At 25.8% G+C, this 24,308-nt stretch overlaps 1 protein-coding gene across 1 annotated transcript in view; it reads left to right on the top strand.

Moving 5' to 3' along the window:
- Positions 1 to 24,308, top strand: part of LOC111064445 (myogenesis-regulating glycosidase) — a 68,210-nt gene that overhangs the window by 10,037 nt on the left and 33,865 nt on the right. The window lies entirely within an intron of this gene.

Below are 24,308 nucleotides of genomic sequence, written 5' to 3'. Positions count from 1 at the left end.
AGTAACATTTCCACCTAGAATTGAAAATAAACTTGAAATCCGAGAAAATGTGATTTTTAAATTGCAACTGTTGGCAACTGTTGGTTCTATTAAATCATTCACTACGAAGAGATAGCAGATATAGTGTGTTTCCAGCGTTATTGACCTATCACCAGCGGTCTCATATCTTTGAATAGTAGACTTGAGATGCGCGAGTACACTAGCGTCAGGTGATCAATTTTCCTAACGGCAAGGAAAGTTGTGTGAGTGTGCCACACCAGATTTTTACTTTCCTTGCCCTACTACCATAGGTAAGGAAAGTATTGCTTTCCAAAAAATATTAAGGTACCCTAATTTCAAGTTTTCTATACGTTTCAAGGTCCCCTGAGTCCAAAAACATGATTTTTGGGTGTTGGTCTGTGTGTGTGTGTGTGTGTGTGTGTGTGTGTGTGTGTGTGTGTGTGTGTGTATGTGTGTATGTCTGTGAACACGATAACTCCATTCCTAATCAACCGATTGACTTGAAATTTTAAACTTAAGGTCCTTATACCATGAGGATCCGACAATAAGAAATTCAATAGAATTCAATTCAAGATGGCGGAAAAAATGGCGGATAATTACTAAGAAACCATGTTTTTCACGGTTTTCTCGAAAACGGCTCTAACGATTTTCTTCAAATTTATACCATGGATAGCTATACCGACAATAAGAAATACAATAGAATTCAATTCAAGATGGCGGAAAAAATGGCGGATAATTACTAAAAAACCATGTTTTTCACGGTTTTCTCGAAAACGGCTCTAACGATTTTCTTCAAATTTCCATAAGCCCTATCAACTGGCATGAGTCTCATTTCTGGGAAAATTTCAGGAGCTCCGTAATATTCTTGAGAAAAATGGCGGATAATGATTAAAAATCATGTTTTTCACGGTTTTCTCGAAAACGGCTATAACGATTTTTTTTCAAATTCATACCCTGTATAGTTATTTATTAGCCCTATCAACAGTCATGAGTCTTTTTCCTGGGAAACTAATGGGTGGTCCACACCATCCTTGAGAAATGGACTTTGTAACCTTCTTCTCGTGCATGAGGTAGGTGGGTAGAGCAGTTTATAAAAAGAACACAGTCATAGTCAAGATATTTCATCTGTAGAACAGCTGTTTTGACGACTTTTAAAAAAATCATCGAATTTCACAATTTACACAAAGGAAAAAGTACTCTGAAAACAATTATAATATACACACATACAATAGTCTGATCGTAGTTGCAAATATGTTGCCTTCAATCGTCATTGTTATTCCCCTAAATTATTCTCGTTTGAGAATGAGGCTTGCAGTTCAATGAGCAAGGAAAGTTGTGTGAGTGTACCACACCAGATTTTTCTATTTTCTTTCTATTTTTGTTCACAATATGCTAATTCTAATTGACCGAGTGAAGTGAGGTCTAAGATTCAAGTCGACGGTTTGGCATTTCTCTCAAAATGTTTGAATGTTCAAATGTTTATATGTTGCGCATTTACGGCGAAACGCGGTAATGAATTTTCATGAAATTTGACAGGTATGTTCCTATTTTAATTGCGCGTTGACGTATATACAAGGTTTTTGGAAATTTTGCATTCCAAGGATAATATAAAAGGAAAAAGGAGCCTCCTTCATACGCCAATATTAGAGTAAAATCAGACTATAGAATTATTCATCATAAAGCAGCTGACAAGTGATTACACAGATGTGTGGAGAAGCCAGTCTATTGCTGTATTTCCATAAGGTCTATAGTTTCAATCAGGTACTTGTGGATGAGAATACTGCGTGAGGTCTACTGTTCACAGAACTACTAGTAATAATGCCGCGGTACGAACGACGTCCAAACTTGGGTCGTAGAACCAGGACTTCCTATATACCGGACCTGCGCCTACAAAACAATGGCCGCCGTATGTGGTGGCCGGCATTGATATTTTAAACGGGAACTAGACGAACAAAGATTTTAACAAACTGGGACGCTCTCTAACAGCTGATTAGTGATTTTTTCTCAGTAGGAATTTCTATAAGACCACCACATACGGCGGCCATTTCTTTTCTAGGCTCAGGTCCGGTAGCCTATATAGGAGGTCCTGGTAGAACTCGAAATGCTGTGAATTTAGAATATGCACGGGAAAATCAGCAGCAAGGAGATATGCCTTTTAATTTCCCAGCAAGCTTCATTCAACTATATCTAAAAATACAAACTGATGCATAACTAACTAAGGACATAGGAAGTTCATATTGATATACAAATTTAAATACTGATTGTTGGATAATTTTCATAAAAATATAGTGCATCAGATTAAGGTAAGGCAAAGCACACCAGAAAAGGTGAGGTTTGGTGATACAAAGTGTTGATCTTATAGAGATTGCCTTATCACACCATTCCACGCCATTCCCGATTCAGTCTGAGTGTAATGTAATAATACACATTAGAATAATAAAAAAAGAAATAGAAGGAATTATCATAATAAAATTTATCTTCTTATTCTAACTTCTCTGTATGCTATTGTATTGATTGGTTAATATACAGAGTGAGTCATATGTATGGGAGCCCTCCAATAAGTTGAAGACTGTTGTGGATATAATACTGTAACGCTCAGGATAATAAGTCTCACTCTGTATAAGTAATAATAAATATCGGGGCACCGAGCTTCGCTCGTTATTTATTTATTGATAAACAGAACACAATTCTTTAAAATGATTGAGGAAGGACTAACAGCTCAGCCCAAAACTATTTCTTCCCCGAATTTTGATTTATTCACTATAAATAGTCCAAAAAGTAGGTAATGTGCCATACACTTGAATTCAGGTCCAATTTCAGTCCAAACATTTGGAAACAGAAAAGTTCTAATTTAGATTGTTTACAAACCAAATTGAATAACAAAATAACACTCACTAATCACTTAAAACTGTGAAATAATGATAAACTTTGAAAATTATGATATACACCAATTTAGAATGATATACCATTTCATGACAACAAATCAGATTATTTTGATCAAGTCGATCAAAATTTCTAGATAATATTTCTCGTGAGATGAGCTGATTGATTACACAGCTGAACATAATTTTGTCTCTCTCCCAAACAGGCTCTCCCATCTTCCGTTATTAACAGACGACGAAATTATCATGTGTTTTTCCAAGAATGAATAATTATTATCCTTTTCATGACGTTCAGCGAGTTTTCCCAGGGATGAGACCTAAAGTGCGAGATAAATTACTTTTAACATGAAGAGGAGAAACCCATTTCTCCCTCCATAGTTTGTAGCATAGACACAGACGGACATCCTGCGCACAATTGGATGCGCCGTGTCATTATGCTTCATGTTCTTGTGATGAAAACATCTCTGTAACATACACAAACCAATATACCTGCTGACCAGTACACTACTTGGAACATTGCCAGTGGAGGGGAGTGTTGCCGCGTCGCGTTACAAAGCTCTCTCACTCAGACACAAAAGAAGGAGAATGCTGCTAGGTAGTGGGAGTGATTAGTGGAGGATAGAGCATCGGACCTCTCCGTCTTCGAGAAAGAGCCGTGTTAAAAGTAATTTATCTCGCACTTTAGTGCCATCGAATTTTTATATCATGAACCTACTATGTTCCAAATTCCGTGAAAATCGTCAGAGCCGTTTTCCAGATCCTTTGTACATAAATATATAACCATATAGATAACCAAATACAGAGTGGCGCAAAAGTCACTGGACAGTTGGCTAAAAGAAAAAATGAAATAACAGGAAGATGTAGTACAATAGTTTTAGCCCATGATGTTGTTATTACAAAATGTTGATAATTACGCCTCGTCAAGTTGGCAATACCATGCAATGTCAAACACAACAATCGATCTAGTCAGTTTTTGAAAGCTTGTTCTATGAGACGTGTTCAAAGCTGTAGTTTCCGAATTATTTTTTTTTAAACAGTTGTCACGATGTTAACGAAAGAAGAAAGAATCTTCGCTTTAAAAACATTTTATAAAAGTGGTGCTACTGCAGTTGTTAATGAATGGGGTAGACACTTTACATCAAAACCACTTCAGAATTACGTGCTACCAGGTCTCATGACGTGTGCTGAAAACTTTCAAGAAATTTACTTTCAACACGATGGTGCTCCACCACATTATGCCACTAACGTTCGCGATTATTCAAACGAAACTCTCCACAGAAAAGTGATTGGACGAGGGGCAGATATAGACATGCCTCCACGTTCACCAGATATCACGCCCATGGACTTTTTCGTATGGGGTGTCGTCAAGGACTTTGTTTATTGTCGAAAGCCTCAGACAATCGACGAACTGAAAGACAACATACACTACGCATTTGAAGGTTTGGACAGTGATACCAGGCTATGCCATAAAGTATGTCACAGTGTTCCCGAAAGACTGGAAAGCTGTATTAATGAAGACGGAAACACTCTGAACATAGAAAATAATTCTAAGGATTTTTTGTAATAAAAAATAAATTCAGTCTTTGTTTATAGCAGTGTCCAGTGACTTTTGCGCCACTCTGTAAATACAGAAATTTCTCGCTTGATATAATAGGATGATTAATGAGGTACTATGATAATATTGAGCCAAGTGATGTAGACTGAGTATACTACACTATATGTTTTATTGTTTTATCATCTTATATCTCTATTCTGCTTTCATTATCAATTTTATAAGTATTATTGATGTTTGCAGTTGAGCAAGAGACAGATGGAAGTACAGTGACGAACGAACCAGAGATGCGGCCTTCAAACTGCAGCACATCTGAAAATGCCTGTGCTACAGAAGTCTGTGCACTTGATGCAAATTCAGTCTCTCCAGTGGAAAAGTGTGCTGAGCCAGATGTGGCTCACAAGCTCTACAGCTGTGCTCATTGTAACTTGAAAACGGCATCGCTCCGAAGTTTGAAGCAGCACATTAGAAGACACACTGACGGAAAGACTCACTGTTGTGGCTTTTGTGACTACAAATGTAACAATTCAAGTTATTTGAAAGTACATATCAGGACACATACCGGCGAAAAACCTTTCATATGCGAATTTTGTGACTATAAATCTACTGATTCAAAATGTTTAGAAAGACATATCAGAACACATACAGGAGAAAGACCTTTCAGCTGCAAGTTTTGTGACTATAAATGTACTAGTTCAACTCAATTGAAAGCTCATATCAGAACACATACAGGTGAAAAACCTTACAGCTGCAATTTTTGTGACTATAGTTCTGCTCAGTCGAGTCGTTTGATAGTACATATGAGAGGACATACTGGTGAAAAGCCTTATAGCTGCGAGTTTTGCGACTATAAAAGTACTAATTCAAGTTATTTGAAAGTGCATATCAGGACACATACCCGCGAAAAACCTTTCAGATGCGAATTTTGTGACTATGAATGTGCTGTATCACGTGATATGAAAAAACATATTAGAATACACACAGGAGAAAAACCTTACAGCTGCGAGTTTTGTGACTTCAAAAGTGCTCAGTTAGTTACTATGAAATTACATACCAGAACACATACAGGAGAAAAACCTTTTAGCTGCGAGCTTTGTAACTATACATGTGCTCGTTTAAGTAATTTGAAAAGACATACCAGAACACATACAGGAGAAAAACCTTTTAGCTGCGAGTTTTGTAACTATACTTGTACTCGTTCAAGTTATTTGAAAAGTCATCTCAGTATACATTCAGCAGGAACATCTTCCAGCTCGTAGTTTGTGACATCACATGTAACAAACTCATTCAAATGAGAGAGAAATCGTACATGAGATTTCTCATGGAATAGGGAACACCTGGCAGGTTTTCACTGTCAACGTACCTGTTAATCCAAACCAATCATCCACATAGTTCTGTTACTTGAAGCTATAAGGCGCTGAAGTTTCGCCTTTTATATGCATACATTTTTTAAGTAGTTCCACAGAGTTTCAAAAGGAAGCGCTGCTAACGTTCTAATATTCCGTCCTCACTCTTCAACATGGCGACAAACTTTCTATTTGTATTCTACGTTCAAACCTGTCAAAACAAAAAGTATCCATACTTGGTAAAATTTTCAGCTGAGAATGTTTTATAACAAACTCTTATCAATCAAGCACAGTAGGACTCCAATCACCCGAATTAATTGAGACCGTACCCCATTTGGTTGATCAAATACTAGAGTAATTGAATTTTTACAAAAATACCGGAAATTTTGAAATAAAACTTCATTCCAGTACTATTAACTTTAATTATAACCGGTTAAATACTTAACTGTATAAATTACACTTTGCTAAAAGAGTGTCAATACTTTTTGGACATAAATGAAATTTGGCTTACTAATTTCTTGTGAAAGCGATTCGGATGCACTGTAATGTGATTGATAATTCAAAGTCCTGCCACAACACAAATCAACTCAATTCTCTGCTTCTCTTTCGGTAGCTCTCCTATTAAAATTACATAATATATGTAAAACCAAATGAAAGAAATGAAAATATATTTTTCAAATCAACTTTTCTTGCCGAATAATAAAATAATCTCTTTATGTATTAAATTGTTGAATAAATTCTGTCTTCAATTGTATGATTATAATAATATGTCTTATGCCCAGTCTCTAGAACTCTTAAAAGGATGCCTAAGAAAGACACTTAGGCCTGATAGCACAAAAGCCGGTTAAATTTTAACCGTGATAAATTTCACGAGAACCAATCAGAGAAGGCCTTTATGATAAGGCTTCTCTGATTGGTTCTCGTGGAATTGATAACGATTAAAATTCAACCGGATTTTGTGCAACCGGTAATTATGCCCGATCTCTAGAACTCTTGAAATAATGGCCAAGAAAGACTCTTAAGGTGCCATTCCTTAACAGCGTCTCGAAACGGGTGGTTAGAGCCGCCGCGGCTAAAGCACATAACCTGTAAATTCATTAGATTCGAAAACTCATTTTATTTTTGTATTTAATGAGTTATGGCGGCAGATGAATTAGAAGTGTTGGTTACTATAGTTTTTCTTCGATTCATATCTAATGAATTATCGAATCTAATAAATCTTCATATCTAATGAATTATCGAATCTAATAAATCTAGGTTATGTGCTCTAGCCACGCGTCTCGAGCCGCCTCTACGGAATCGCACCTTAATGTTGAGCTCATATCTCCTGCCACAATGCTATTAAAATAGTGATGTGGATCTCTGTTATTTGCGCCCAACATTTTAAGACTTATTACAATTATAACATTGGTGATAGAGAACTCAATACATAAAGGGATTCTAAGAGGGACAGAATAATTATTTTTTCCTTTCACTCGGCAGAAAAACGTTAGTTTTTGAAAGTTTTTTGATAAAAATGTATTACGGTATGTAATCAGGAAAAAACCATTTAGGCTTGCTCAGTTGGCTTATTTTAACTGTCGCCCGTACCTGAAACTAAAAACTGATCAACTTATCAGACTACATCTGTACAAAGTAGCCTATTTTATCTACGAGAATTTGGCTATTTAGATCAACTTACAACCTTTATTACAAACATCGGGGCACCAAGCTTTGCTCGTTATTTCTATTTATTGATAAACAGAACCATGGCTCACTTTAGATATATAGTAGGCTACTCCATCTATAGTAGGCTACGACAGAACACAATTCTCTAAAATGATCGTGTTTTATTTCACAGCTGGCTATACGTCATCTTATGAATTTCGGGGATGCGATATTTTGATTCTTCACATACTCACTTTTTTAATATCCACAGCTGTTTCAGCCAAGGATGAATTATCCTTTTAATGTCGTTTCAGCAAGTTTTCCCAAGGATGAGACCTAGAGCAATCGAATCTTTATATCATAAACCTACTATGTTCCAAATTTCGTGAAAATCGTTAGAGCCGTTTTCGAGATCTGTTAAACATAAACAACCAGATATATAAATACAGAAATTGCTCGCTTAATATAATAGGATATTTTCCAAAGTCTTTCAATTTTACTGAAAATTGAAAAATGCCTAGAGCTTCCTTTTGCTTGGAGTCCTACGTGACGGCGTACTCCGTGTACCCCTAGGACTGTCCCTGACTGTAATAGTGTTGGATTGTACAAGTTTCCAATCTTATTCTTGTAGATATGTCTATTATAGATAGTATAATATGTATATTAATAGATTAACTCATAACTATAAAATTGTTTAAGCAATAATACATTAATGAACATTCAGTGTCAGTACAATAGGTTCTGTTTGGGAAATGAGTAATGCTAATGAGCAGTTCATTTTTATGCAAAATTGTTTTGTCTATTGAAAAGCAATGAAACGTTCCAAGGCTATTGGTTGTATCTTCAAATGTTGAGATTTTCTAAGTGCTGCAGTTCAATCTCAGTTTGTTTTACTTTGGGTTAGAGGCAAGTCATGTGAACAATTTGTTGTTGCTGTTCTTAATTATTATAAACTTGATATATTAGTATATATTAGTACTGTGTTCATATTGTATTTCTCTAACTGACAAAACCAGTGCAAATTCCACGTAAAGCTGCGTTTACACCAAAATGTTAATAACTTAATCCTTATAGATTCTATTAGATTGAACGAAACTTATCATACACATGATGAACATATGTGTTTGTCAAGTTCCGTTTAATCTAATAGAATCTATAAGGATTAAATTATTAACATTTTGTTAATAACTTTCGTGTAAACCCAGCTTAAGCCAAATAAAATACAATCAAGTTCTAAAAATAATGTTTCTTATATTAAAATAGTTTTTCAAACTTTCATAAGTCAAACCCATCTTTCAAAGATATGTTATTAATTAATTATGTTATTATTAAAATATGTTATCTTTTTAATAGGATATAACAACCGAAATTAGAAATTAGAAATTAGAAATTAGAAATTAGAAATTAGAAATTAGAAATTAGAAATTAGAAATTAGAAATTAGAAATTAGAAATTAGAAATTAGAAATTAGAAATTAGAAATTAGAAATTAGAAATTAGAAATTAGAAATTAGAAATTAGAAATTAGAAATTAGAAATTAGAAATTAGAAATTAGAAATTAGAAATTAGAAATTAGAAATTAGAAATTAGAAATTAGAAATTAGAAATTAGAAATTAGAAATTAGAAATTAGAAATTAGAAATTAGAAATTAGAAATTAGAAATTAGAAATTAGAAATTAGAAATTAGAAATTAGAAATTAGAAATTAGAAATTAGAAATTAGAAATTAGAAATTAGAAATTAGAAATTAGAAATTAGAAATTAGAAATTAGAAATTAGAAATTAGAAATTAGAAATTAGAAATTAGAAATTAGAAATTAGAAATTAGAAATTAGAAATTAGAAATTAGAAATTAGAAATTAGAAATTAGAAATTAGAAATTAGAAATTAGAAATTAGAAATTAGAAATTAGAAATTAGAAATTAGAAATTAGAAATTAGAAATTAGAAATTAGAAATTAGAAATTAGAAATTAGAAATTAGAAATTAGAAATTAGAAATTAGAAATTAGAAATTAGAAATTAGAAATTAGAAATTAGAAATTAGAAATTAGAAATTAGAAATTAGAAATTAGAAATTAGAAATTAGAAATTAGAAATTAGAAATTAGAAATTAGAAATTAGAAATTAGAAATTAGAAATTAGAAATTAGAAATTAGAAATTAGAAATTAGAAATTAGAAATTAGAAATTAGAAATTAGAAATTAGAAATTAGAAATTAGAAATTAGAAATTAGAAATTAGAAATTAGAAATTAGAAATTAGAAATTAGAAATTAGAAATTAGAAATTAGAAATTAGAAATTAGAAATTAGAAATTAGAAATTAGAAATTAGAAATTAGAAATTAGAAATTAGAAATTAGAAATTAGAAATTAGAAATTAGAAATTAGAAATTAGAAATTAGAAATTAGAAATTAGAAATTAGAAATTAGAAATTAGAAATTAGAAATTAGAAATTAGAAATTAGAAATTAGAAATTAGAAATTAGAAATTAGAAATTAGAAATTAGAAATTAGAAATTAGAAATTAGAAATTAGAAATTAGAAATTAGAAATTAGAATTAGAATATTTTGATTTTTTTATATATATTTATATATTTATTCAAATTTTTTTATAAAAAAAATCAAAATATGATCATATTTTCCTTTCATCTCCTATCCTTACTTTATGATCTATATGCATGGCCTTTTACGTGATCACTATGATAATCACATGACGATTTCATCAATGATGAAATTTTTGCATACAGATCATGAAGTAAGTATATAGGATATGAAAGGAATTTTGGGGGTTATTTTTTTTTTTTAACCCCCGTGAGGAACGACTCCTAGGTAGTCTCATAGATTTTTAGTGAAAATACCTACTTAAGATATCCATTGGGCCCATTGGATAACAGTTCAGTAATTTCACGACATTTACTATGTCCTCAATAATTAATGGGAGACATCTGGAATTGAACCAGAGTCTCCCATTTATTAGTCAAGCACTCTAACCACTAGACCACTTGACCATTTTATAAATTCAAATTTAATTCTTAATGTTAAGTTTCAAATAATAATTTTCAATGATCAAAAAAGTTTGGTCCATTCCGGGATTTGAACCCAGAGTCTTATGCATGAGAAGCAGACACGCTATCCAATACACCACAGAGACATATAGTATATGCTATTTGATTCTTGATCTTAGCTTACTTTATTATGAAATAATTAAGATTCATGAATAAGGTTGATGTTAATAAATCTAATTTAAATAAATCTAATTTATTTAACTTAAAATATATTTATATTAAAATATTTTAATAATATAATTCTTTCATTAATTAAGATTCATGAATAAATTATTATTAATTAATTAAGATTCATGAATAAGGTTGATGTTAATAAATCTAATTTATTTAACTTAAAAATAGGATCTAATTCATGAACTCAATTAATCTAATAATATTCTTAAGATTTATCATTTTTAAAGAATTTTCTAATGAAATTAAATCATAACATTTTAATTATTATTGAAAATACATTTCATATGATAACAAATTAGATGATTCATTAGATCATTCTTTCTGTCACATAATATAGAATAGTTGCATCATATTATGAAAGGTCAGATGACGTAAATTATGATAAGATAGGAAGTGAACAAGGAAAACATACTTTCATCTAGCTCAAAACGTTTTCAACAGTGTTAGTGTCAAGTGCTTGTGATCAAAGGGAAGTAGCAAATTAATTTACATTTTTCAAATAATATTCTTAAGATTTATCATTTTTAAAGAATATTTATCAAGAAATTATAACAGAATAATTTTTTCAAATACCTTAAATTTTTTTCTTATAAATAGTAATTGAAAATCATGAGTGATCAAAATAAAATCTATTGTAAAATTTGTGATGTTAATTTTACAACTGATTATAATTTTAATAGACATTTAAAATCTAAAAAGCATCAAGTTAATTCATCTATAAAATATAAAAAATTCTTAGAATTAAAGAAATGGGCTGAAATGAATCATATTCATGATTATGATAGATTAAATGAAAAAGCATTATTAAAAATTAAAGAGGATTTTAAAATCAATGAAGATAATTATCAAATATTAAATTTTGAAAAACTTAAAGATATTGGAAAGAAATATGATGTTAATAATTTAAATAATTTAAGTAGAGAACAACTAATTAATAGATTGGAAAAAATTAAAAAAAATCCAAAAATTTTAAGGTTAAGAAATATAAATTATATTAAAAAATTAGCTGAAGAAAATAATATTAAAACAAATAATAAATCAAAGAAATATTTAATAAAAGAATTAGCTAAAAATATAAATGAATCATCAAATAATTATATAGTGGATATTAAAAATATAAATTCTAAGAATGATTTATTCAATAAATATACACTTAAAGTTTCTCCTGAAAGTAATAATATTAAAAATTATTTAGAAATTTGTAGAAAAGATTTAACATCAATAATTGAAGAAAAATTTAAAATTCATAAAAGTATGAAAGGTCAATTGAATCTAGGTTGCACTTATGAAAGAAATTCTCCAACAGATAATACAATTCAAAAAACCATAAAATATTTTCCAGTAATAACAGATCATATTTTAGATATAAATGAATTTATTGATAAACAATTTGAGAAAACTATTTTAAGAGAATCACAACATCAACCTAATGGATCTGGATGGTCATTAGCTAGTTGTGATAAATTAATTTTAAAATTGAATAAAAACAAATCATTAAATGCAGGATCATATATTGATTTACCAGAAAAAATAAAAAATAAAAAAGCATGTATTAATTTTATAAATAAGGATAATTATTGTTTTATTTATTCAATTAGATGTGCAATAGATATTTTTAATAAAAATAAATCACATCATCCAGATAGAACTACACAGTATATGAAATACATTCATGATGATATTTTTAAAGGATTAGAAGTTCCAATATCATTAAAAGATATTAGAGTTTTTGAAAAAAGAACTTTTAATAATTATCAAAATTATCCAAAAATGTCAATTAATGTTTATACAATTGATACAGATAATGAAAACATAATACCATTACAAATTTCTGAAATTCATGATTCTGAATTAGAAATTAATTTATTATATTTTAAAAAAGATAACAATTCTCATTATTGTCTAATAACTGATATGAGTAGATTAGTAAGTAAACAAATATCAAACCATGATGGTAAATTATTTATTTGTAGAAGATGTTTATCACATTTTCATTCAGAATATAAATTGGATGAACATTTAGAAATTTGTAAAAACTTTGAAGCAGTTAAACCTATTATGCCAAAAGAAGGATCAATAGTTTATTTTAAAAATTATAATAAAAAATTTGAACATCCATTTGTAATTTATTTAGATTTTGAAAGTATATTACAAAAAATTGATCATTGTAAAAATAATCCAAATAATTCTTCTACAACTAAAATTCAAAAACATATTCCATATTGTTTTACAATTTATTTAGTTAATAGAGCAGAAAATATATTTTATAAACCAATTTGTTATAGAGCTAAAAATAAAGATGAATTAGAAAAAATTCCAGAATATTTATTTGAAAATTTAGAAAAAATTGCTAAAAAAATAGCATACAAATATAATTCTGAAAATCAAATTCCAATGGAATTAACTAAATATGAAGAAATAAAATTTCAAAAAACTAAAATTTGTCATATTTGTGAAAAACCTTTTAATGATGATATAAATTATGAAAAAGTGAAAGATCATTGTCATCTAAGTGGAAAATATAGAGGTGCAGCACATAAAAGTTGTAATTTGAATTTTAAACTTCCACAAACTATACCTATTTATTGTCATAATATGAGTGGATATGATACTCATTTATATATAAAAGAGTTATCTAAGAAATATAAAAAGGTAGATCTTATAGCTAATACTGATGAAAAATATATTAATTATTCTATTAATTCAGGATATGGATATGAATTTGGTGAAGATAATAAACCAAGAAAAAATATAAAATTTTCATTTGTTGATACATTCAGATTTATGGCTTCATCAATTGAAAAATTAGCAAAATCACTAAAAAAAGAAGATTGTAAGCATATAAATAATTTTATAAAAAATGGAAAAGTTTTAAATGATATTATTAAAAGAGAAGATAATGATGAAGATCAAATTTTTAATATTTTAAGTGGTAAAGGAATATTTCCATATGAGTTTATTGATGATTTTGAAAAATTAGAATATAATAAAATTTTAGAACAAGATAAGTTTTATAGTTGTTTAAATCATGAAAGTATAAATACAAAAGATTATTTACATTATAAAATGGTATGGAATAAATTAAAAAATAAAAATTTAGGAAATTATTCTGATTTATATAATATACAAGATGTATTATTATTAGCTGATATATTTGAAAATTTTAGAGATTGTTGTTTAAATAATTATAAATTAGATCCTGCTCATTATCTAACAGCACCATCATTAGCATGGGATGCAATGTTAAAACTTACAAAAATAGAACTAGATTTAATACATGATTATAACATGTATTTAATGATTGAAAAAGGAATTAGAGGTGGTATTTCACAATGTATAACTAGATATTCTAAAGCAAATAATAAATATATAAAAAATTATAATCCAAATGAAAAACAAAATTATTTATTCTATATCGATGCGAACAATTTATATGGTTGGGCCTTATCACAAAAATTACCATATAAAGATTTACAATTTATAAATTCAGATATTAGAAATTTAGATGAATGGGAAGATATAATTAAAAATTATGATGAAAATGATGATGTTGGATATATTTTTGAAGTAGATTTAAAATATCCAGAAAAATTGCATGATAATCATAAAGATTTACCTTTAGCTCCTGAACATTATAAAAAAAGATTATGTACAACTCTTTATGATAAAAATAATTATGTTGTTCATATTAGAAATTTAAAATATTATTTAGAGAAAGGTATGATTTTAGAAAATATTAATAGAGTTATAGAATTTAAACAAAGTAATTTTATGGAAAAATATATAAATTTTAATACAAACATGAGAGCTAAAAGTAAAAGTGATTTTGAAAAAGACTTTTATAAACTTATGTGTAATAGTGTATTTGGAAAAACGATGGAAAATGTAAGAAATAGATTAGAAATAAAATTAGGTGATGAAGAATCGTCATATAAATTTTCTAAAAAATCTAATTTTAAAGGATTCAAAATATTTGATGATGATTGTATTGCTACACATTTTCATAAACAAAAGGTTAAATTTGATAAACCAATTTATATTGGATTTTCAGTTTTAGATTTATCTAAATTATTAATGTATCAATTTTATTATGATAAAATTAAAAAATATGATCCAAATGCTAATTTATTATACATGGATACAGATAGTTTCTTTTTAGAAATGAATAAAGATCCTTATGAAATAATAAAAAATAATCAAGAAGAATTTGATACAAGTGATTATGATAAGAATCATGAATGTTATAATGATAAAAATAAGAAAGTAATTGGAAAATTTAAAGATGAATTGAATGGTATACCTTTAGAAGAGTTTTGTGGATTAAGATCTAAATGCTATAGTTATATGTTTTCAAATAATAAAAATGAAGTAAAATGTAAAGGTATTAAAAAATGTTTATTAATGAATAAAAATATAAAATTAGATGAATTAGATGAAAATACTAAAAATAGATACATAAAAATGGAAAATTTTAAGAAATGTTTATTTGAAGATAAAGTAGTGTATAGAGAAATGAATTGTATTAGAAGTTATAAACATGAATTATACACAATAAGTTTGAATAAATTAGCTTTAAGTTCAAAAGATGAAAAACGATACATATTAAAAGATAAAATAAATACTTTACCATGGGGTCATAAAAATATAAAATAATAAATAATTTTTAAAAAAAATTTGGAGGAATAAATTTTTAAAAAATAATTTTTCAATGAAATGATTTTTTTTCAAAAAAATTAATATTTTGCTTTTTAGATTAATGATGAACTATTTAAACCAAATCCTAATTTTCTTTTAGCCCACATTGTAGGAGCAATAACTAAATCCATAACTCTTTCATTTAAAGTAGCATCTTTTGAAAATAAACGATTTAAAGCTTGATCTTCTAATTTTTCATCAGCTATCCATCTTTGTTCTGGAGTTCTATTATTTGAATAAAATATATCATGTTCCTTACAAAATTCATCAGTTGGATTAATTCCTTTATCACCCCTTTCTAATCTTTCTTTAAGTTTTGTTCCTGGACCACAAAAATTTGCACCTGGATAATGTAACTCTATAGGTAAATTATTTATAATATCATTAACTAAACCAGATCCTATAACATTTTCAGGTAATAAAGACATACATCTAATTAAATATTTAGTACTATTTGGTGTATCTATTATTTCTGTAAGTATATCATTCATAAATTTAACTAAAGACATTTTTTCATTATGAAAACTATTATTTCCAGCATTTTCTTGAGCTGAAATATAATTAAGTCTTTTAACTAATTCATTTAAATTATTTACATATCTATATTCAATTGGTTTATTATTAAATTCTAATACACCAGATCCTTTTTGATTAATAAGTTCTTCCCAAATAGTTTTAACTAATTTCCATTTTCTACCTTTACTTGATTTTGGTTTTCTACTTTTTGGATCATTATTTTGAAATAGTGAATAAGTTTTTATCATAATGTTCTTATAATTATTCCAATCATCATTTGTAAACATTATATTATGTTCTAAATAATCATTTCTAGTTAAAAGTCTCCATAAACCTTCTGTACCTTTATATTTTTCTTCATTTTCATTATATTTTATTATAATATCATCTATATCAACAGTCATAGGATAATTACCAATTTTCCATTCTTCAATATCTTCATCATACCAAATACCAAATTGTTTATCATGTGCTCTTGGTAAAAATTTTGAAGCAATTGATCCAATATTAATAATAGATGATTCCATAATTTTTTTCAAAGATTTATTAGTTTTAAAAGTTTCTTTTTCAGGTGTTATTGGATCTTCAATTGTAGATGTAGATTCATTATAATGAAAATCATTTTCATCTTCATCTTCAAATTGAATTTTTCGAAATGGAGTACTAACTATGTTTGGATTAAAAATTTGAATATCTTTTGAATTTTCAACTTCATGAATTCTATTTTCTTTTAAAGCTTTAACTATTGGTTCATATTTTTTTTCTCTTTCTTTTAATTCTATTCCTTCACGAATATGATGTGATTTAAATTCATCTTTAAGTTTTTTTTCTAAATTATGAACATGTTTAGCTTCTGATAATGTAATTTCATCTTTTTTCTTATTCATTATTGATTCATTAAATTCTAATCCATTATATGGATCTTTTTTAATAAGTTTACTTTTTTGTTCAATTTTATCTCTTTCTTTTATTTGTTCTTTTTCACCTTCTTTGAATCTTTGTAATAAATCTTTTTCAATTTGATTCAACTTTTTCAAATCTTCATTTTTTAGATTCTTCATTTATAAATAACAAATTTATTATTATTTAAAAAAAAGTTAAATAAACGTTTTTAAACTTTTTAAACGTTAATTTTTTATAACGTTAAATGTATGTTTTAGAACGTTAATTTTTTATAACGTTAAATGTATGTTTTAGAACGTTAATTTTTTATAACGTTAAATGTACGTTTTTTTATTTAATATATCATTTTTCAACATTAGTTTATATTTTCCATCACATGATTTTCTAGTCATATCTATTGTAATAAATCCATAAGGTTCATCCCAACATTTTTTACATAAATTTTGAAATTTATCAAAACTCATCTCTGATCCTACATAATCATCATAAATTCGTTTAGTATAATATTTATTTTGTCTAAAAATAAATAATAAATTTACATTATTTCTTATAACTCTTAAATCTAAATGACTATAACTTTGACTTAAATAGATACATGAAATATTTTTATGTCTTCCTCTTATAAAATATTCTTTAATTTTTGTTTGTTCTTCCATTAAACAATCATCAAATACAATTAATGAATTTTCATAACATTCATCTATTGAAATTAAATCATCACAAGAATTATAGAAAAAAGCTATTTGAGTTTTTATTTTATTTTCAATTTTTTGATAATGTTTTTGTAAATCTGTATATGATCTTTGTTCTAGTGATTTACTAAAAACATAAAGATATATAAATTTTAAGCCACTTTCTTTTTTATAAATTAAATTTAATAATAAATTAGTTTTTCCACTACCAGAACTACCAATAATAATAGCTCTCAATGGATGTGGTAATAATGAATTATTAATTTTTTCTTCATAAAAATTTGTTATATTCATTATTTATTTCAAAATTATTTTATTATAAATGAAATTATTAAAAATAAGTGGATCAAATTCTAAATTGAGATTACATCTTGAACATCCAATTTATATTAATGAAGAGGATAATTATAAATTAACATTATTAGGATTTTATTCTGATAACAATATTTATAATTTAAGAGAAGATGGTCAAATATATTATAAAGAAAAGAAAGAAAAAAATTATAAAACTATTAATTTTTCAAAAAATTACTATACTTTAGAAAGAATACAAACAATCATAAATATTCATATGGAAAATGAAGATTATAATGTTATTATTAGTAGAGATGATAATAAAATTCAATTTATTACATCTCATTATCTATTTGGATTTTCAGAATCAATGAAAAATTTATTAGGATTAACAAAAAATGATATAGTTTATTGTGATACATTCTATAATGAAAAAATTCAAAATTTAAGATCAGTTGATGTAATTGAAATACATTGTAATTTAGTAGAAAAGAGTCTTAGTAATCATGAAAATCATTCACATAAACATAATGAGAAAGAGTTACTATATCAATTTTTTCATAATACAATTCGTGGATCTAAAATTTCAATTCAACCAAATCATAAAATATTTGTTCCATTGAAAAAAAATTTACATAAAATTCAAGAAATAGTAATTTCAATTACTGATCAAGATAATAATTTAATAGTAAATCCTGATGTAAATAATATTATTTATTTAGGTCTTAAAAAATAAAATATATAAATTTTTTTATAATAAATGAATAAAGTTTTTGAAGAATTCTTTGATGATATAATCAAAAGTGAATATAGGACTATAAATCCTGTTAGTGAATTAAATTTCAATTCACCAAATAATTATACAATTTTTAAAGTTGATAATGGTGATTGTTTTTATAATTCAAAATTCCAAATTCATGTAACTGGTAAATTAATTAAAAAAGCTGGAGGAGGTGATTATGAAGATAATTCAACAATTAAATTGATTGATAATTTTTTACCATTTTTATTTTCAAGAATTGAACTTAGAAAACATAATACTTTAATAGATTTTATTGATTTTCCAGGAATAACTAGTACTATAAAAGGATTAATAAGTTATAATAATGGTCATAAACAAACATTAAATAATACTGGATTCATTTCAAAATTTACTGGTGGAAAATTTGAAGTTCTATGTACATTAGGACAATTAGGTTTAGGATTTTTTGATCATCTAAGATATCCAATGTATAAAGGTGGTTTTGAAATTATTTTCAGAAGGATGTAATTTAAAAATAATTTCACAAAAAATTTTTAATAATAAATATGGTTTCTTATCATTCATTGATATTTAATCAATTTGGTGATGATATAAAATCAGAACAAAAATTTGAAATTGATGAATTACAAAATATTATAAAAGAATGTAAACATAAAATTGATAATATAATGAAAGAGTCTATAACATTGGATTATTTTAAAATTTTATGAAAAATTTAGATGAAAAACTTAATAAAGCTATTCATATCTTATTTGAAAAACTTGATAAAAGTAGTATAGATAGAAATCAGGATACATATAATAATCTTAAAAATGAAATAAATGATAAATTAAAAGTTTTTGAATCTAAAATTGAACATATAAATTCACTTCAGAATAAAACTTAAATTATTTTTTTTAGATTTGAAATATGACTTTCCATTTCTTGATGTTTTTTCATATATGTTTTAGTAATGAATTTATCACATACATCACATCTAACTTTTTCTAAAATTTTATCTTTATTTTTATAATAGTAATTTCTAACTTTTTTAATATCACATTCTTTACACCAACTTGATATATTATTTTTACAAGTTTTACTTTTATAAAAATTATCATGAGTTTTATCTATTGCACATTTTGAACATGTTTTCATGTATTCATTATTTATTTTACATCTTGAACATCCAATTTATATTAATGAAGAGGATAATTATAAATTAACATTATTAGGATTTTATTCTGATAACAATATTTATAATTTAAGAGAAGATGGTCAAATATATTATAAAGAAAAGAAAGAAAAAAATTATAAAACTATTAATTTTTCAAAAAATTACTATACTTTAGAAAGAATACAAACAATCATAAATATTCATATGGAAAATGAAGATTATAATGTTATTATTAGTAGAGATGATAATAAAATTCAATTTATTACATCTCATTATCTATTTGGATTTTCAGAATCAATGAAAAATTTATTAGGATTAACAAAAAATGATATAGTTTATTGTGATACATTCTATAATGAAAAAATTCAAAATTTAAGATCAGTTGATGTAATTGAAATACATTGTAATTTAGTAGAAAAGAGTCTTAGTAATCATGAAAATCATTCACATAAACATAATGAGAAAGAGTTACTATATCAATTTTTTCATAATACAATTCGTGGATCTAAAATTTCAATTCAACCAAATCATAAAATATTTGTTCCATTGAAAAAAAATTTACATAAAATTCAAGAAATAGTAATTTCAATTACTGATCAAGATAATAATTTAATAGTAAATCCTGATGTAAATAATATTATTTATTTAGGTCTTAAAAAATAAAATATATAAATTTTTTTATAATAAATGGATTTAATAAAACATAAAGTCAATTTATCAGAAAGACAAAAAAATAATTTTAGAATAGCACAAAAGAAACATAAAACTATAACAATAGGATTAAAATATGATCAATTATCATCAGGTGAAAATGAAATTTTATTAACTAATAAACAATATAATGATGTAAATAAAGCTTTAAAAAATAAAAAAGGTATAAGATTATCCTTATTATATAATCAATTTGGTAGTGGATTATTGAATGATTTAATAACAAAAGCTGAAAATAATATTCCATTAGTTAAAACTGTAACACCTTATTTAAGAAATGATTTAGCTCCACTAATTAAAGAAAAACTTGTTCCTTGGTTACATAATTTAATTGATAAAGAACTTGATGATATTATTAAAAATGATCAAACAGGTAAAGGACTTAAATCTTTTATAAATAAAAAAATTGATTCAATTTATTCTAATTTACTTAAAAAAAACAAAAAATAACTCCATTATCTATTAGTGATTTAGAAAATTATTCAAGAAAATTAAAATATTTTAAAGGAGTTTTCATGCGTGATAATATTCCTATGAATGAACCATGTAATATAGAATGTGGAATTATTAATTTAGATAGTATGTTTTCTACAGGAACACATTGGACTTGTTATATGAAAAAAAATAATAATGTACTTTATTTTGATAGTTATGGAAATGCTAATCCACCATTAGAATTACAAAAATATTTATTGAATAATAAAATTTTCATTTCAACAGATGAAATACAAAACGATTATGATCCACCAATATGTGGACATCTTTGTTTATATGCTTTGAAATTATTTTCAGAAGGATGTAATTTAAAAATAATTTCACAAAAAATTTTTAATAATAAATATGGTTTCTTATCATTCATTGATATTTAATCAATTTGGTGATGATATAAAATCAGAACAAAAATTTGAAATTGATGAATTACAAAATATTATAAAAGAATGTAAACATAAAATTGATAATATAATGAAAGAGTCTATAACATTGGATTATTTTAAAAATTCTATAAAAAATATAGATGATAAACTTAATGAAGAGTTTATAACAATGGATTATTTTAAAAATTTTATGAAAAATTTAGATGAAAAACTTAATAAAGCTATTCATATCTTATTTGAAAAACTTGATAAAAGTAGTATAGATAGAAATCAGGATACATATAATAATCTTAAAAATGAAATAAATGATAAATTAAAAGTTTTTGAATCTAAAATTGAACATATAAATTCACTTCAGAATAAAACTTAAATTATTTTTTTAGATTTGAAATATGACTTTCCATTTCTTGATGTTTTTTCATATATGTTTTAGTAATGAATTTATCACATACATCACATCTAACTTTTTCTAAAATTTTATCTTTATTTTTATAATAGTAATTTCTAACTTTTTTAATATCACATTCTTTACACCAACTTGATATATTATTTTTACAAGTTTTACTTTTATAAAAATTATCATGAGTTTTATCTATTGCACATTTTGAACATGTTTTCATGTATTCATTATTTATTTTACATCTTGAACATATATGATTTTTATTTTCCATTTATATATAAAAAAATTATATATTTTATAATAATGTTTTCTTCAATTCATCTTCATAAAAACTACCAATTATATCTTCATTATTCAAATCTTTCAATTTATATGTTATAGGATCTGTATAGATAATTTTAGTAATAATAAAAATTTCTCTAGTCCAATTATTTTTATATTTATTCTCAAATGATTTTTTAAATGATGGAATTCTAACTCTATCATCTATTTCAAATTTTGGTTTAATAATATTATTTGAAGTTTTGAAATTATAAACAGTATTCAATAATATATTTTCTTTATTCTCATCAACATCTATAGGATTCATTTTTATAGTACTATGTTTAGTATTATTATATTTTTCAATAATGTTTTGTAATTCATCAATCCATCTAAAATTTTTATTTATTTCAAAAATAATTTTCAATTTATTATTTAATGTTCTATTAAATCTTTCAATTATTGCACTTTTTTCTTCATTTTCTGTATGATATAATTTTATTTTATATTTTTTCAATAATTGATTAAATTCTTTATTTCTAAATTCAAGACCTTTATCAGAATGTATAAGATTTGGAGACTTATGATTGACTTTTTTGGTATTTTTGAGAATTTTTTCAAATGCTTTAGCTACTTCTAATCCATTCTTCTTTTTTAATGGTTGAACCCATACAAATTTTGAAAATGTATCTATAACATTCAAAATATATTTATATCCATCATTTTGTTCATGATACTTATCAAATATCATAAGATCTATAGCCCATAAATTATCAATTCCTAATGTTAAAATTTTTCTTCTAGGAAATTTTTTAATAACTGGTTTATGTATTTCAATAGCTTCAATTTTTTCTTCTTCCTTAGTTAAATTATTTTCAATAATTTCTTTAGTTACTGATGATTTTATGAATTTACTTTTATTAGTTTTACATACCAAACATTTAGCTGCTATTCTATATAATCCATTACTAGTTTGAACTATTTCTGAATTCTTATTTTTAGTTTTCTTTTTACATTTTTGACAATGAATAAGATCATCCATTTATTTAATAAGAAAAATACATCCATCATCTTGAAAAATTACTTCATAATTTTTAAGATAATGGATGTACGTTTTTTATTAAATAAATTTTTTAATAAATGGAACAAATTGAAACATTCAATTTAATGATTTATAAAAATATAAAATATCTTAAAATTTTTTCCATATAAATAGAAATATAAAAATGTCTTCATTAATAAAACAATTCAATAATTATGGAAAAATTAAGATAATTAAAAAAATAAAAGAGTTAGAAATTAATAAAGAATATGAAGTTTTAAATATTAAAAAAATCAAAACAAAAAATGGATGTTTCATGTCAGTTGAATTAGAAGAATTTATAACATATTTACCAAAAAAGTATTTAGAAATGTTTGATGAAAAATCTATTAAAGAATTTAATCAACTTAAAATAAAATTAGTTTTATTAGGTTTAGATGATGATAAATATCCTATATTAGAAATGAGAGAATTTTCATAATTTTTTAAAATTTATAATGATTCTCAATTATTAAATTTCAATGATATTTTCCAATTTTTTGTTGAAAAATAAGTCACTCCAAAAAATTTTTCTGATACTTAACAGTATTTTTTATGATTGAAAAATTTATTAATTTTTTACTTGAATTTTATTAATTTATCCATGATTTTAATCAACTCTGTATAGGCCCTAATGTTTTCTAATACTCTGAACGCCTTCTCTGATTGGTTCTCGTGAAGTTAATCACAGTTAAAATTTAACCTGCTTTTGTGCAACCGCGCCTCATTGTAGGAAGTAGGTGTTTCTGCACCTTCAAGTTACTATATAGTCCATGCAAATTTACTTCAGACTTGTAGGAATATGCAGCGCAGTGAAATGAAGGGAGATCAGCCAATTACAGTGATTAAATAATATTGGGGATCGAGCTTCGCTCTTGAGTATAATAGCATAAAAAGTTTATTACGAAAGAAGAAATTATAATAACATTCATATAGTTCATACAGAAATGTTCTATCTAATCACAGTAAATTGAGATTAATTCCCAGAGGAATGCAAAATTTCCCTCACAAAGGCCCAGTTGCACAAAAGCCGGTTAAATTTTAATCCAGATTAATTTCACGTGAACCAAAACAGAGAAGACCATCTCAAAAAGATGGATCTACTGGAATTATTCAGGATTGAAAATAACCCGGTTTTTTTGCAACCAGCACTAAGTTAGTACCTGATCGAATGATTACAAAAGTTCAACAGCTGAGTCATAATTTTGACACAGTCCCACACACATGAACTCGCTCACTTACTTTCATCAACAACAGACGACGAAATAATTATTATTATCAGCTGTTTTCCCAAG

The sequence above is a fragment of the Nilaparvata lugens genome, chromosome 9 (genome assembly GCF_014356525.2).
Source record: "Nilaparvata lugens isolate BPH chromosome 9, ASM1435652v1, whole genome shotgun sequence".
Lineage (NCBI taxonomy): Eukaryota > Metazoa > Arthropoda > Insecta > Hemiptera > Delphacidae > Nilaparvata > Nilaparvata lugens.
Note: the sequence above shows the minus strand (reverse complement) of the source record. Positions and strands in the feature narration are given on the sequence as shown.